The sequence below is a fragment of the Loxodonta africana genome, chromosome 16, assembly GCF_030014295.1.
Source record: "Loxodonta africana isolate mLoxAfr1 chromosome 16, mLoxAfr1.hap2, whole genome shotgun sequence".
Classification (NCBI taxonomy): domain Eukaryota; kingdom Metazoa; phylum Chordata; class Mammalia; order Proboscidea; family Elephantidae; genus Loxodonta; species Loxodonta africana.
In genome coordinates, this window is record NC_087357.1 from 52,901,233 (window position 1) to 52,918,336 (window position 17,104).

Sequence of the window (17,104 nt, forward strand, 5' to 3'; positions counted from 1 at the left end):
AGACAGATGTGGCAGTCTGTTTCTATAAAGATTATATAGCCTTGGAAACCCTGTGGGGCCGTTCTACTCTGTCTCATAGTGTCCTATAGTGAGTTGGAATTGACTCGTTGGCAATGGGTTTGATTTTCTGGTTTATCTATGCTAAAATAGCTGGGAAAACCATAAGAAGAAATGACTGAAAATACAAGCTTCTGAACTCATAGATGGAAATAATGAACAATTAAAACCGAAAAATTAAAACAATTCTAAGACATGCAAGAAAACAGGTTCAGTAGAACAGAAACTCATAAGATCATATACATCCAAGAAGTTCACTGATCATCATAACAAATATAAACTGGGGTGGGGGGAGCTATATAACAATATCGGTGGATGCAGGAAAATATTCCTTAAATTTTAATACACTTTCTGGATAAAATTCCTCAAAAATAAAAAATATATAAAGCTAACTCTAACCTGATATAAAAAAAAATTTTAAATGATGCATACAGTAAGTATACTTAGTGGTAAAATGTTAAAAGCATTCCCTTAAAAAGCATTTAAAAGTATTAAGAAAGGTATATATAAAAAACGAAAGAACATATAGAAAGAAAAAAAGCAATAATGGCCAGGGTAGCTGTTAGTTTGTTTTATTACCAATCATTGAGAGAATGTTTTCAGCATTTTCATACAAAGTATGATGTTTGCTGTTGGTACTTTTGCAAATATCTTTTGACAAATTAAGGACGCTTCTTTCCCTTCATAGCTTTCTAAGAATTTTGTTTGAAATTACTAATACATTTAAAAATTTTATTGAATATCTCAAAGATTTTGAACACTCAATATTATATTGATATTATTTATACCTAATGATATGTGAATTTAATAAAATTGCAACCAAATTCCCAACAGAATATTTATGGAAATAGACAAGTTGTTACTGAAATTTATGTGAAAATTTAATGGGATGAAAATAGCTGAGAAACCCTCTACGAAAAAAAAAAATTCAGGAGGACTTACTATCTCAGATACATATTTATTATGAATAAGTATATAATATTTATATAAATATTTGTATAAATACTTGAAACACATAGAGATGCAATGCTGGTAAAAAGAGAATGTAATAGGATTCTCGGAATTAGAACCAGTCACACACTGGCATTTGATTTATGACAAAGTTTGTACTACAGACAAGTGAAGAAATTAAAATTTTGAAAAATGATGCTAGGTCAACTGGATATCCATATGGACAAAATGAAACAACCTGACCCTACCTAAAGTCATGCATACAAATCTTTTCCAGGTAGACTGTAGATCTAAATGTGAAATGCCAAGCAAAAAAGCTTTTAGAGTTACTTTAAGGGAATATATTTTTAACCTTGGGGCAGGAAAATAATTTAACTGATAAATTACTAACCATAAAATATCATATTAAACACACAAATTCTCATATTCTAAGGACACAATTAAGAGAATTAAAAAGCAAGCCACAAAGTTCAAAATGATGTGTAATACATATAACTGATAGCTTGTTTTAAGAGTATATTTAAAATCCTTAAAATAAAAAAAAAGACAGACACTAGAAAATGAGCAAAATTTCCACAGACTATATCTAAATGTTCAATAAATACATAGAAAATGCTGTACCTCACTAATAATCAAGGAAATGAAATTAGAACCATAATTAGATACCATAATAAATACTAAGTGTAACAATTTTACGTAGTGAAATCTCACGTGCATCTGGGGAATGTTTAAATTACTACCATCGCTTTGCAAGATGGTCAAGCGTATCCAGGAAAGTTGGGTATATGCACTGTTCATGATTCAGAAATTTTATTCCCAACAGAAATGTTGTACTCATGAATACCAAGAAACATGTACAAGAAGGGTCATGGTGGTATAATAATAATAACATCAAACTGAAAACCCAACTATTCACCAAAAGTAGAATGGATACACAAATCGGGATATATTTACATAATGTAAAGGTATATAGGAATATAATTAAAAAAAAAACAGAATTATTCACATTAACAAGAATACATGTCATATATGTTTGGCCATTGAAAAAAGCCAGATACAAAAGATGATATTTTATATGCTCACATTTATGCAAAGTTAAAAAAGAGGCAAAACTAAACAATAATTCGTAGTGTTAGGAATGCATGTTTACCTTTTCTAAAAAGAAAAAAGCCAAAGTTCATAAAAGTCAGGAGAGTCATTTCATGTTCTGAGGAGAAAGGGAGTATTCATTGAGAGGCAGGCATTGGCTACTGGCATGCTGGACGTGTAATCCATGATCTGGGTAGTGACTACAGGGGTGTTCTCTTTGTGATATAGCACTATATTTTGTGAATTTTCTTCTATATATGCTATATAGCAAAATGAGAAACAGATTAAAAAGAGTTATTTAATGTAGCAAGCAATGGCATCTTAATTTTAAGTTAAATTTAATAATGTCCACTGAACAAAAATAGGTTTTTTGATGTCAACTTTTCTCACCTGAAGTTTTTCAGATTGCTAAAATAATTAACAATAAAAGTTGCAATGCCAGTTTTATCTGAGAATGGATCTGCAAGATTTAAACAAAGTAATGATTTGTATATATTTCCTAAGAGAAAACTTTCCCACTCTTATTAAGTTGATGTCACATTTGTTTTATGGTCAGAGATCACAGTGATAGAGGACTACACTGAACACTGTCTAAATCTCACAGATCAAGTATTTTTCCTTTGAGTTTTTCAAGATAACATCTGAGGTTGGTTTACAATGAAGCATGTACTGAAGAACATCACAGTTGGAGAGGTAAGAAATGGACAATAAATGTCTGGGGTACAGTAGAGGAGAAAACGGGTACATTAATGAGGAACTTTGCTATTCTTCAAGGCCATGGGAGAATGCTAGTGTTTAGAGGGCACAGCTTCAAGACAAGCCAGGAAAGCAGGGCTTTAAGAACTAGGAATCAAAGCCCCATTTAACAAAAAGTTCCCCAAGCATTGCAGGGAAACTGCAGCTATGCTGTGCTCAAAGGTGCTCTGCATGTTGAGGCAATGGTATCTGAGGGATCACTTGAGCTTCTACAGCATATGATCCATGTGTTAGTGTGGTTCACTGGGAGTGGTGGTAAAAATGAGCACTGGGACTGAATTTCTCAAGAACTAGCTTGAAATTAAGTTGAAAATAAAAAAATTAAACATGCTTTTTTTTGTGAATTGTTGTTACGTGCCATCAAATCCATCCTGACTCATTGCCACCCTACAGGACAGAGTAGAGCTGCCCCATAGGGTTTCCAAAGCTATAATCTTTACGGAAGCAGACTGCCACATCTTTCTCCAGCACAGCAGCTGGTGGGTTCAAGCTGCCAACCTTTTAGTTAGCAGTAGGGTGCTTAACCACTGTGCTACCAGGGCTCCTGTTGTGTGAATTAGTATTCACAAATTCAAATTCATCACACAAATGCATGCATGGATAATAGAGACAAGGAAGAAACTAAAAACAGGTGTTCGTTAATTTTCTATGTACTGTTTTATTTCCCCTTTCAGTCACTCTTAATATGTAAATATTTATGTCACATAATAAATATTAATTTCATTACACATTATATATTTATATTTATTAGTAGTCTATTTTCAATACCAAAATAACTTACTCCATTTAACATATTCTTGATTAGTCAAAAGTCAATTTAATCAATTTTTCAGGGTAAGAAATCCGGTGTGAGACCAGACACACTTAAATACCACTTTTTTAATGTGTAAAAGTATTGAACTTAACATATACAACCTATAAGCTGACAACTAGATTTAGTTAGAAGCTAAAGCCATGCCAAATATACCGGGCTAAAAATAATCTGTCCTTCAATTATTTTCCTCTCACCCTGGAGCCCCTGTGAAGCAATTTGGTTAAGTTACCTAAATGTTTAGTCCATCTTTATTAACTGTCAGCCATTTATACAGGAAACAAAACATAGCATTGCTTTCTTTTCTTATTATTTTTGTTTATGTTTTTACCGTAGGGAAAGATTTAGTAAAATAAACATACAGAAAATTTTTATTTACATTGCTCAGAGAAAGAGATTTCTGGTAAAACTAAATTTTTTATATGCTATTTGTTGAACAGATAAATTATATTAATCTTTCCCTTATCGGCTCCAGAAATTTTAATACCAGTTATATCTTTGCTATTGTACAAAACAATAGATGTATAGTATATAGGTAAAGTTATACACATATATTTAGCTGTGTAATGACTCCAATGCACAATTTGTGGAATGATTTGTGATACACAATTATGGAGAATGTACTTATTCAACAAATATTGACCAAGTGTTTACCCTAAACCATGAACCAGGCATTTACCATGAATCTTTTTAGAGAGTTCTGGAGACATAAAGTGAAATAAGACATGCCCTGTAGCAACAAGAATCACCGTGCTGAGAAGTGATGTGTAAAACAATTATACCTACAGGATAGTTCTTAAAGTGTGGTATGGGGACAACAGAAGGTCCCCAAGATGCTTTCAGGGGATATGTGAGATCAAAACTATTTTATAACAATACTAACACATCATTTGCAGTTTTCACATGATGTGCCATGGGGATCTGCAAAGGCTACCTGACCTGTGATGACATTGTTGCTCTTATGGTCTATGTAATGTGTGCTGGTGTTAAAAAAAAAAAAAAAAGTGTTATAATTCTTGTGTTTTAAAAAAAATCACTGCTATAATTTCCAAAAGGGCCATTATCAATAGATATTAACAAAGACTCTTTGGGGTCCTTAATAATTTAATATTGCAAAGAGGTCATGAAAGAAAAAGGTTTGAGTACCACTGGTAAAGATAAAGCATTAACTCTCAGTAGTGTTTGAGAGATAATAAACAACCCTGGTGGCGCAATGGTTAAGGGCTCAGCTGCTAACCTAAAGGTAGACAGTTCAAATTCACCAGCTGCTCCTTGGAAACCCTACGGACCAGTTCTACCCTGTCCTATAGGCTCACTGTAAGTTCGAATCAACTCAACGGGCAGTGGATTTCAGTTTTTCAGGGCAAGAGGGGCCCTGGTGGTGCAGTGGTTAACCAGATGGCTGTTGACCAAAAGGTCCATAGTTGAAACTCACTAGCTGCTCCGCATGAGAAAGATGTGCCGTCTGATTTCCTAAAGAATACAGCCTTGTAAAATCTATGCAGCAGTTATGTTCTATCCTATAGGGTTGCTATGAGTCGAAATAGACTCAACGTCAACGTTTCTTTTTTTTGGGGGGGGGTGGTTAGTGAACAATGAATGGGGCTTTAAGGGAACAAGATGAGGGACTCCTGAATTAGACTGAAGTTATTCCTGAAAATTCATTCTGGTTCATTCAGCCTTATCATTTCCCAGTGACATGGAAAGTTATTGGAGGTGCGGGTTTCAAAAGAAGGAAGGGAATTATGGGATTCCACACAACGATACAACTTCTCAGAATATAGAATTAACTGGAAATATGGAGTAATCAATTATAGATATTTTAGGTTCAGTAAGACTACCGAAGAATTGGGTATGTATTTTTTCTCTATAAAAGGAGTATGGAGATGTGGGTACTTACTACCTTCTTCCCAGGACTTATTATTGTGTCATGTGTCTAACCCATTAGGGAAACACAGACTTCAATGAAGTTACTCCATAATACCATTGCCAGATTATAAACCGCTGTTTCACTGAGTCAGGTTGCATTCTTTCTATGTAAATGAGATACTCCAAATATTCTTAAATATAAGTTAAAACTCTTGATAAACAACATAAAATTTGCTTATAAACTCATGTTAAGTTACTATCTGGTGATTAAACTTCTTTTAATAGTTGAGTTGGAAATAAATAATTTAATCTGTTTAATATCTAAATATTTGAGGCTTAAGTATAAGATATCAGGGCTGTAGATTCTTCAGAAGGTTATAAGAAAGCTTTTATTTGTACTAAGGAACAATATTTGTTTGCCCTTTATTTGACATTGATATAAAAGGTGTCACTGTTGAAATTTACATAGCAGAGTGAAAAGTTACTTTAGCTAATGAAAAGAACATTGCTAATAACAAATTAACATCATAAGGTATTATATTTTATTAGGTATTGTAGATTTAATGGCAGAGTTTATTGGTTTTTCTCTTAATTTTCCTAAAGAATAGAATGGTCTTTGTAATTACCTTCTATAATTTTTACATCCATTTCTAACAAAGGGTATAAAAACTCAGGGTTGTCAAGTCCTAATACATTATTTGCAAATTATACCTACTATTTTTTAACCACAAATTAAACAATTTCATGTATTTTACATGACAGGTTTACAATTGTTCACTGAGAATAATCACATGATGATTTATAAAAACTGTCTGATTATGTGTGACTCATTATTACATTATTATAATATTCATTTCAATGGAACATCAGAAAAGCTTAGTTTTTGTAACTGATGCCAAAGTATTCTATATTACTAAGGAGACCAAGCGAGGCTGGTTGTTATTTCTATGTATATAATCTGAGTGAATACTCTCAGCTTCTGTCTAGAGCAAGTGTTCATTTTGAACTGTGAAAAATGCAGGTGGACATAAGAAATTTTGAAGGATGAAGTATCTCCAGTGGTCTATGCAATGTCATTTAGGGTAATTATGCAATTATGTCTGACATTTTCTCCATCATACTTAGGATTTCTTGAGAGAAAAATGCCTCTTCTCTAGAGGAAAATAATACTAACAACAATTACAACAATAAAAAGTCATTTCTCCTTCATGTCGTAATTTTCCCCATAGATATAATTTTTTTTAACTATCTTGCCTGAAACAGTGAATAAGGAGCCCTGGTGAACAGTGGTTAAAAGCACTTAGCTGCTAACCGAAAGGTCGGCGGTTTGAATTCACCAACCATTTCACAGGAGGAGCACGTGGCAGTCTGCCTCCCAGTAAATATTTACAGGCTTAAAAACGCTGTAGGGCAGTTCTACTCTGTCCTATAGGGTCACTTTAAGTTGAAATCAACTCGATGATAATGGGTTTGGCTTTTGGTTTTGAAAGAACAAATACTTGGTATTAACATGTGAACAATGTGTAGTCTACAAAATATAAGAATACAATTTATAAGTATTATTTTTGTAGTTTTCCTGTTGATCTTTTTAAGAATGACTGGTAGTACTTGAGATGACATACGTAAGACTATATTTTCTCAATCAATCTTTATATGTACTCCAGATAAACTTTTATCCTCTAGAAATCATTATTAGTATATCTGGGGTTTCAGCAGTTGCTACAATTTTTAGTTTTGTAATGATAAAAATACTATTTAAAGGGAAAAGATACATAATGTTTTTTTTATACACATCTTGCTTTAAATGTTATACACACACACATATATATTTTTTCCTTCCAATAATATAAATACTTCTTTTTGAGACCCTTTTGAAAACCTAAAACAGATAGTGTTGGGAATCCAGAAAGTTTATATGAAATTTCTGGAGGGGAGAGTTCCACACAGGTGTAGCAGCTCTCCATAAGGATGCTGTCACATATTAATTACAGCCATACAGCAATCATTGTAGAAACAAGCAACACAGGCCTCTAGAATAAATTGGGGCTATATGAAAAAAATTTTACCTACTGTTTTTCTGCTACTAGCATAAGGTCTGCAAGAGTAGCCCCTGTCAGGATCAAAGTAACCTGTTAATAAACATCTTGGAACTCTTGGTCACAAAAGTTTGAAAGCAACGCTCACAGGTAAAGGGATTTAAGAGACAGTTAAACACAAATCCAATACTGCCAATAGCACTTACAACAGTATAATTTATATGCTCGACACACAAGTATTCCCTGATAATGGAAGGGAAATGCAAGAAGAAAGCGAGGATGACATACAAAACAAGCAATCATGAGCATTCATGATACAGAAGGCTTACATCAAGACTGTCATTGCAGTCACTAAAAGGGGACTTGACTTTTAAAAAATTGCAATGCAAAAAAATAGACTGGAGGGACACTGCATTGCTTTTGCCACGTGATTGTCAATTATTTGTCAGAGAACAAATGCTTCATAGATTGTCTTGATTCTTACGTGCTCTGATTACCTAATTTAATCTTGCTCTGACAACAGCAAAGAATTGGTGGAGAAATATGTCTCCTCATTTCAAAATTAAATATGATACTTTTGCTGTTCATTAAACAATATTTTCTAGGTCTCACCCACTATGAAAGATAATGGACAGCTGATAATATTTAAATTTGAAACTGAAGGCCCAAAATGAAAATATTTCATTCACAAATGAATTGGAAGAGGCCCCAATTAGCCAAAGATGAGACATCTGTGCATTGGTAACAATAAAAATCACAAATGATGGAAGTACATCAAGTCCATTAGTTCAAACAGACACTGAAAATATATCTTAATGGTCACATTTGGAGGATGCTAGATATTCAAGTCATTAATCTTAAAACTAATAAATACAGGAAAAACATGAAGCATTTATCCTGTTTTTCTGTATACAAGGTGCCTCAGGATAATTAAATCCATATATATATATATATATATATATATATATATATATATATATATATATATACGGAAACCCTGGTGGCATAGTGGTTAAGTGCTACAGCTGCTAACCAAAAGGTCAGCAGTTTGAATCCACCAGGTGCTCCTTGGAAACTCTATGGGGCTGTTCTACTCTGTCCTATAGGGTCGCTATGAGTCCGCATCAACTCGACAGCAATGGGTTTATATATACATGTATATGTGTGTGTGTGTGTGTGTGCTCTCACTAATTATTAATGAAGGACTAAAATAACTATAATATCACCAATTTTTAACCTCTAAAGAAATAAAAGATTAAAAAATGTAAAATGTGGATCTTCTTAATAGGTTATACTGATAACACTTGAACTCACTTATAATTTTAATATTACAATAAGAGAGAGAATCAGCCATCTGACTCTCAGTACAAGAAACCAACACCACAAATGAAATACTCTTGCAAACAAACAAACCTGAATCAGATCAATACTTTAACAATTTAGAGAAAAAACAGGAGGAAGGGGGTGCAATTAGGGAACTCAGAATGCAGGAAACTACTGGAAAAATAACTTAGTTTTTTTCAATGAGTAAAGCCCAGGAATAAAAAGGGGTATATATTAAACAATAAGGAAAGGACAACCAACTAAAATATGTAGACTTTGTTTAAATAAACAAATAGACACACACAAATGGAAATTGGGAGGCAATTTGGGGAAGTTGAGCACTGTGTGTTTATTTGTCTGAAATTTGATCTATTAACAATATTTTTTAATGTGATAATGTTATGCATTAAACAGTTCTTATCTTCTAGATATTCATAATAAATTACTGGCAGAAAATATTATATAATATCTGGAATATGCTTCAAAATAATACAGATGAATATATACGGGTAAGACAAGATTGACCATGAGCACATAATTTTTAAATTGTTGAGCTTGGGGACACGCACACAAGGGTTTCTTATACTATTTTCCCTATTTTTGTGCATATTAATTTTTCATGGTGAAAATTTCATGAAGCCAAACTAAAGGAAACCATAAGAATAAAGTTGATGACACTGTTTCTCTAGCTTTTTCCCTAAAGCATTCATTCATAAAGGCAAAGGAATGTAAAACTTTAGGGACCTTGGGACAAGAGGAGTGTAACAAATTATAAAGCAGTCCATGAAAGCTGGAAAATTTTACTAATGTCTCCTAGTTATTCTGAGAAAAAAAAAGGAACTTTTTTTATTCCTTTCATTTTTCATCCTTGGAAAATTATCAGTTATTTTATTTCCCAAAATTGGCATTTATACTTTGGTTATCATACTTCTAGTATGCTACTTCAAATTTCTGGGGATACACATATTCCAGTATACAAATACTCAGTAGCTGAGCTACCAACCAAACGACTTTTGAAAAACCAACTTTCTCAGTTCCTTGATGCACAACTTTATTCTATCTATATTACATTTCGGAAACTCTGGTGACATAGTGGTTAAGTGCTACGGCTGCTAACCAAGAGGTCAGCAGTTCGAATCTGTCAGGCACTCCTTGGAAACTCTGTGGGGCAGTTCTATTCTGTCCTATAGAGTCGCTATGAGTCAGAATTGACTCGACTGCAGTGGGTTATATTATATTTCACTGTTTCTGTTTCTATAAGGGGTACTGAATCTCAACCTGGGTTTTCTGAATGTGTAGGCTTTTCAGGATATTTAAAAAAAAAAAAAAAACTGATGCTTCCTGTATAAAAAAGAATGTAAATTATTTATTTTATGATAATTTTAATTTGGTATAAAGATGTTTTTAAAACACAGTTATATGGAGAAGATAGTAACAATTTTTTGTTGCTCAAAATGTAGAAGAAATATAGAATATGTACAGCATGTTAAATGCTCTAAAATATGAATGTTGATAGAAAATTATACATCATCATATATTGTCACTATATCATATAACTGTCAGAATTTGTTATGAATAATATCTCTAATAGATGCCTGAAATAGGTGACTGAAATAAAGTTTTTTTTGTAGGCCATCTTAACCTTCAAAGAGTGGATTGCAATCTGCTGCTATGTCTCAAAGTTACTCTTGCTGCTAAGTGTCAGTTACCACTTTTTGCTCTTTGTTATGATCCCCAAGAAGAGGGGCAAAAATTGGAAGCACTGCTTTCTTCATTTCATTGTCTTTTCAACTTATAACACTTAACAGTCTCCCCTTTTTCCTCTCTACTGAGATGATTAGACTTGCTTCCCTGGTGATGTTTGGGGCTGCTGTCTTACTAAAAGCTGGAAGTATGGAGAAGGAGAAAGAATGTGAGAGAAAATGTATGTGAGAGAGCCACAGAAGGAAACGTCAAAGGAATTCTGAAGGAATCAGAAAACTCTTGTTAATTAAGTATTCACTGATTTGGATGTAACAGGGATGGAAAAACAAGAAAATCAAATGGTATCCTAAAATATTTGAAAGATTTTCTCTTTCCTGGGTGATTCACACATTGGTGGCTATCAGAGGTCAGCAGTTAAACAGTGATAATTAATAGTAATTTGCTTGAGATAGTCAAGCAATTGCAAAGAGATGTTTCTAGATAAATTAAGAACAGAACACTAACAGTAAGTCTGAAATACTGAAGCAATCAGAGCCAAAGAGCAAAAACACAGTTTGTTATTACAGTTATCTGGGCCAATCAAGAAAGAAAATTATGAAGCATGATCTTATTTTTATCTCTAAATCTAAAAAACAAAACAAATAATTTGAGAAGCTGAACTATATGCAGAAGAGTGCAGCATCAGGATTGGAGCAAGGCTTATTAACTACCTGTATTATGCAGATAACACAACCCTGCTTGCTGAAAGCGAAGAGGACTTGAAACAACTTATTATGGATTACACTTCAACAAAAAGAAAGCAAAAATCCTCACAACTGGATCAATACTCAAGATCATGATAAAGGAGAACATACTGAAGTTACGAAGGATTTCATTTTACTTGGATCCACAATCAAAACCCATGGAAGCAGCAGTCAAGAAATCACACAACACATTGCACTGAGCAAATCTACCACAAAAGACCTCTTTTAAGTGTTAAAAAGCAAAAATGTCACTTTGAGGATTAAAGTGCACCTGACCGAAGTCATGGTGTTTTCAACCACCTCATCTGCCATATGCGTGTGAAAGCTGGGCAATGAATAAGGAAGACCAAAGAAGAATTGATGCCTTTGAATCATGGTGTTGACTAGGAATATTGACTATACCATGGACTGCCAAAATAACAAACAAATTTGTCTTGGAGGTACAACCAGAACGCTCCTTAGAAGTGAGGATGGTGAGGTTTCATCTCAGGTACTTTGGACATGTTATCAAGAGAGATCAGTCCCTGGAGAAGGACATCATGCTTGGTAAAGTAGAGGGACAGCAAAAAGAGGAAGACACTCGATGAGATGAACTGACACAGTGGCTACAACAATGGGCTCAAGCACAGCAATGACTGTGAGGATGGTGCAGTTCCAGGCAGGGTTTCATTGTGTTGTACAAAGGACCGTTAGGAGGCAGAATTGACTTGATAGCACCTAAAAACAACAACAAAAATTTCAAAGATAGGTTTTTTGCTCCAAATGGAACTTTTCCAAGAAAGGGATTAGAAAAGCACCTCTTAAGAGCTATAGTTTTCAAACTTCAGTATGATTAAAAATTATCTGCTAAACTTGTTTAAAATGACAACTTCTTAGGCTCAATACACATCACAATTTTATGACTGAATGGGTATGGGGTTGGGCCCATTTTTGTTGATCTGTGCACCACAATTTTAAAACCAATTTTATATTCTCTAAAACAGGATTTCTTACATTTGAGTAAACGAAGGAGGTGAGTGAACAGCTACAGATACCAAGTGGAAAAGTGTTCCAGGAAGAGAAACAATTTCATGTACAGGTACTCAGGTGGAAGTCTGCCTGGCACATCCAAGGAACAGCAACAAGGCCATTACTGCTGGGTTAGAGAGAGCTTGAGAGAAATGGAAGGAGACGAGGTCAGGAGCATAATGAGGAACCACTGAGTAGAAGATTTTTTAGACTATTGGAAATATTTTGGCTTTTAGCCAGAATGATATGGGAAGCCACTGGAGAATTTTGATCAGAGAAGTGACATGACCCAAATTTTATTTTAACAGGTTGCCATTATAAAATACTGTGTTGTGAATAAATACAAGTGTTCAGGAGGGAACAGAGGAATGAATTAAGAGTATATTGCTATCATTTAGGTAAGAGAAGATGGTGACTAGGACCAGGACAATGAAAAGAAGTCAAACATATGTGTGGAAGAAAGTCAGTAACCAAGTTTCAAGTTTTTCCCCAAGGAGGATTTCAGCTCATGCAACTGCTCTAAAAGGAGGTGAGGAAGGCTTGAAAGAAGCAGGTTTAGAGGGAAAATCATCAAAAGCTTAGTTTGGCCCAGATTAAGTTTGATATATCTAAGCTGAGATGTCCAACAGACAGTTGAAAATAGATATTAAGGCATAGGTCCTGCTAATGAAAGAAATTCAGGAGTAATCAGTGTATGGATTGGGTTTAAAATCATGTGACTGAAAGATACATTCAAGAGAAGCCATATACAGTAAAGAGGAGAAACTCAAGGACTGTTTCCTGAGGCTGTATAAGCAGGGATGATAAGAATTTAAGTTCTATACAGAAGACAATCAGGGCAGAGTAAGCATGATGGTGTGTCATGGTTTTAACGTAAAAGTCTATTGACTTTCATTTTTTGAATACTTTTGATGCTTTCTGAATGACCATTTACCTCAAGCAAGGAATCTGGAATTGGGATTCTTTAAGTATTCCCTTAATATATCTGTCCAGTGTCTTATACAGTTGGTTTGGAATATTTCATTATCTCTTTACCCAAAATAATTCATTTCCAGCAATCACTTAGCCCCTGGACTTAATTAATATCTATTGAAATTTCACATAGCGGTTCACATTCTTCCTTTCCATGCTTCTTACAAAGTAACTGAGAAATCCTGAAAGTCTGTTACATCTTCTATCCCTAATATACTCATCATTACTAAAACGTCCTTTCTAATTATCCCCAATGGCTTCATAATCAAAACTTGCTGATTTGTCCTTATCCTCAAAATTAGTGATCACTTCAAAAGAACTTTACTTGTCTACATCATTGTTCTTTGACCACTGTACCTTTTTTTCAACTTTTTGATTCTCAAGAAATGAGGAAGTAGTCATAATTTCCTGTTAAATTTGTTTTCCTTCTCAACTCCCTTTTGTCCTCATCCTTCTAACACCAGATTCTTTCACACTGTCTTCTCATATCTTCACATCTGTTGACCTTCACACCAGTACTTGGCAGCTATTTGTGTAAACAGCTGAAGAAGCTGCTCACCTACATATTACTGTGTTGCATGCAATACTTCAAACACATGCTGTTTTCAACTGTATTTGAACCTAAACACGCTCAAAATGAAAAGCTTTCCCATTGGTAGCTGTATTTGGCACAATTCCTTCAGGCTATAAATCCAGTTAACTCCCAAAGGAGTTTTTATATATGTATGCCCCAAATATTAGTCAAAAATGGAAATGTGGATAAAGAAATATATATCCTAATGAAAGAGGGACTGAAATACATACCCTAAATCTTTTTTTTTCCTATAGATGACCTTGAATTTACATGCTTTTAAAGTACCTTACAATTCCATCAAATTCTTTGTTATTTTCATCATAGACTTGCCAAACTATCAATATAAATATACCCTACCTATTTTTCCCAGGAAGCAGAGCACTCTACAATACTGAGATTAACATACACAGTAACTGATTGGATAATATGCTAAAGAATTTTAAAATATGATATCTTTCACAGAGTTTTTCTTTTTTTTTTTTGGTGGAGGGTGCATGATTAGTTAAATAATGATGGAACTTTCAAACCAGCATTCTCTAAGTTGTGTTTTTGAGATAATAGATGTGTAAAATATTCTTGAAAATATGGGTAGATATCATGGTCAAATAATCTTTGGAAACACACTTGTAATAACTTTGTTTTGGAAAATTAAAATATCATTACACACTAGCAATAAAAAGATTTTCAAGTATTCTGCTTAACGAAACCTATCTAACATGGTTTAGCCCATATTCCAAGTTTATGTGTCCCCTGGAGCCTGCAAAACCACTGCTACTATTTACTAGTTAAAGTAAGGTAGCAAATATCTAAGTTGTAGTTTACTCATTTGATTTTGGTCCATTTTAAAGTACAATAGTACTATGCCTGGTACTTAGTACTGTATTCAATATAGTTTATTTATTATTGTTATGAACAAATAAGCTCTTCCCAGTAAAACATTTTTTAAAAATATACAATGAGTGACTCACCTAAATGATAAAGAGACCCAGGTCTGATTTTGATTCTTACCTATTTAATGGAGGTTTGACTTCTATGTATTGGATTGGTAAGCATAACAGGATTATGCTACTGATTGGTCATTTCTTTTTAATAAACAACTGAACACCATAATTGTACACTGCATCATATTTATTATTACAGTTGAGAACCTAATTTTGAACTCAGAAATTCAGATTTAACTGATTTTTGCTAGAAAGTGTCATGTAAGAATATAAAAAGGAGTCAAAACATTTTAATTGACTATTGCTTTTTAATATGTTATAAAAGTATATCTTTGTAAATTAAAATTCCTTGCCTACATGCATTAGGATGATCCATCCATGCCCCTAAGAAGCTTACAAATGAGTAGGAGGGTCAAATATATAACTAGATAACAGTAGTTATTAAGATATGAAAGAATTTCCTACATGCAAAAAGGTGTATGCTCTCCCATAGGCAAAAAAAGCTGAGGAAGGCTATGAAAGACAAGAATTATTTAGGTGTTTAGGTTTTAAGGATATAAAGACATTTTAGACATAGGAAACAGCATGTGCAATGCCACCCAGGCATGAAGTCGAATGGTACGTTCAGGGAACTAAATTTAATTTCATCTGGCTGACGTAGAGATTGACCTTACGTCAGACCCATCTTCAGAGCCCAGGCTGACATTCAAGGACCTTGTCAGAGGCCACCTGGTAAAGGTACATGGGCCACGTTAAGGTTTTTACTGTTGTAGCTGCTGGAGAGCCACTGAAGGATTTGACCCGGGTAGTGGCATACAGGTTTGTGTTTTAGATTTGGCAAACTACATTTTGTGTGGTTGTCAGGAGGGGGAAGACATACTAGAAACTAATATTACAATAGCTTAAATTAAAGCTATGAGTCAGAATCGACTCGACAGCAATGGGTTTGATAATGGGTTTATGTAAGAATAGAGGATATAGAATAAATTCTAAGTATTTTTTTTTATGAGACAGGATGTAGCTGTTGAATTGAGGTGGTTACAAAAATGATAATATTAAAGAAGATTTCCAGGTTTCCAGTTTACTTAGGTTGTTAAATGGTGGCTTTTGCTCTTGGCAACAGGGTGGGTGTTGTGCCAAAAGGGGAGAGGCATAATAAAATTCAGGTATAGACCCTTTGTAGATGGTTTACTATACGTGTGCTGGCGTTTGCATGGAAATTGAATTGGGGATGGAAAATCATGAGTTCATACTAAAATTTAAAACAATGGAAGTGAATATAATCACCCATAGAGGGAAAAAAATAGAAAGTGAAGGGAAGAGAGTCAAGTACAGAAACAGAGCAAAACAGCATTTAAGGGTCAGAAAATAATTTAAAAAGGGATCAAGAAAAAAACAGCTAGGATATTGGAATAGAATCAATAGTGTTTCTATTATCTCTTTTGTGTCTAACCACAAACACATGGTGATAAATAGTAGACATTTTACAGAAAAGAACACCAGAGTTCAGAGAGGTTACCTTTTGTTTTAATTATAAGTTGAAAGTAACACAGCTAAACACTTAAAGCAATATAATTCTTTTCACAGTGCCTCCTATATAATTTCTTCCTATTAAACAATCTCTCCACTACTCTAAGCCACAATACAACAAATATTATAGTATTATATTTATAGGTAAGTTTACTTTTGATAAAGAAAATCAGTTAATCGCTCTTTTCAGGAAAACTTATTTACCTATCCATAGGCATAACTAAAACACACTAAAAGCCATCATATTATCTGTGGTGGCCAGTAATGGATTTCTGTTTAAACGCTGCAAGTATAACTCAGTGTTTGGGACTGCCACATATCACTTCAAGGCTCCCAAAATACCATCCATCATCATGCTCTATAAAATGAAAGGTGAACCATTTTACTGTGAGAATGATTATATAACACCTCTTTAAAGCCCCAAGCCAGAGTTGAACTATGGCAACTACTACACCTTCTTGTCAATCCTGCACCCTATAAATCACACCTATATCATTTAAGACAACATCAAGCCATAACTTACAATATATTCAAAACTAGGGTTGAAAATTCAGATTTCTCCAATTCTTACTTTATTTGTAATGCTAAATTGTTTTCTTGTGTCGAATGATACTTTTTTTTTCTTATGTTGAAGTACTTGTGTTTTCTACATTAGCTTACTGTGCCTTAATGTTTTATTTTGTCTAGTCTCATACAGGCTGATGTAGACACATCCAAAATTAACAGTATATGCTTTGTTT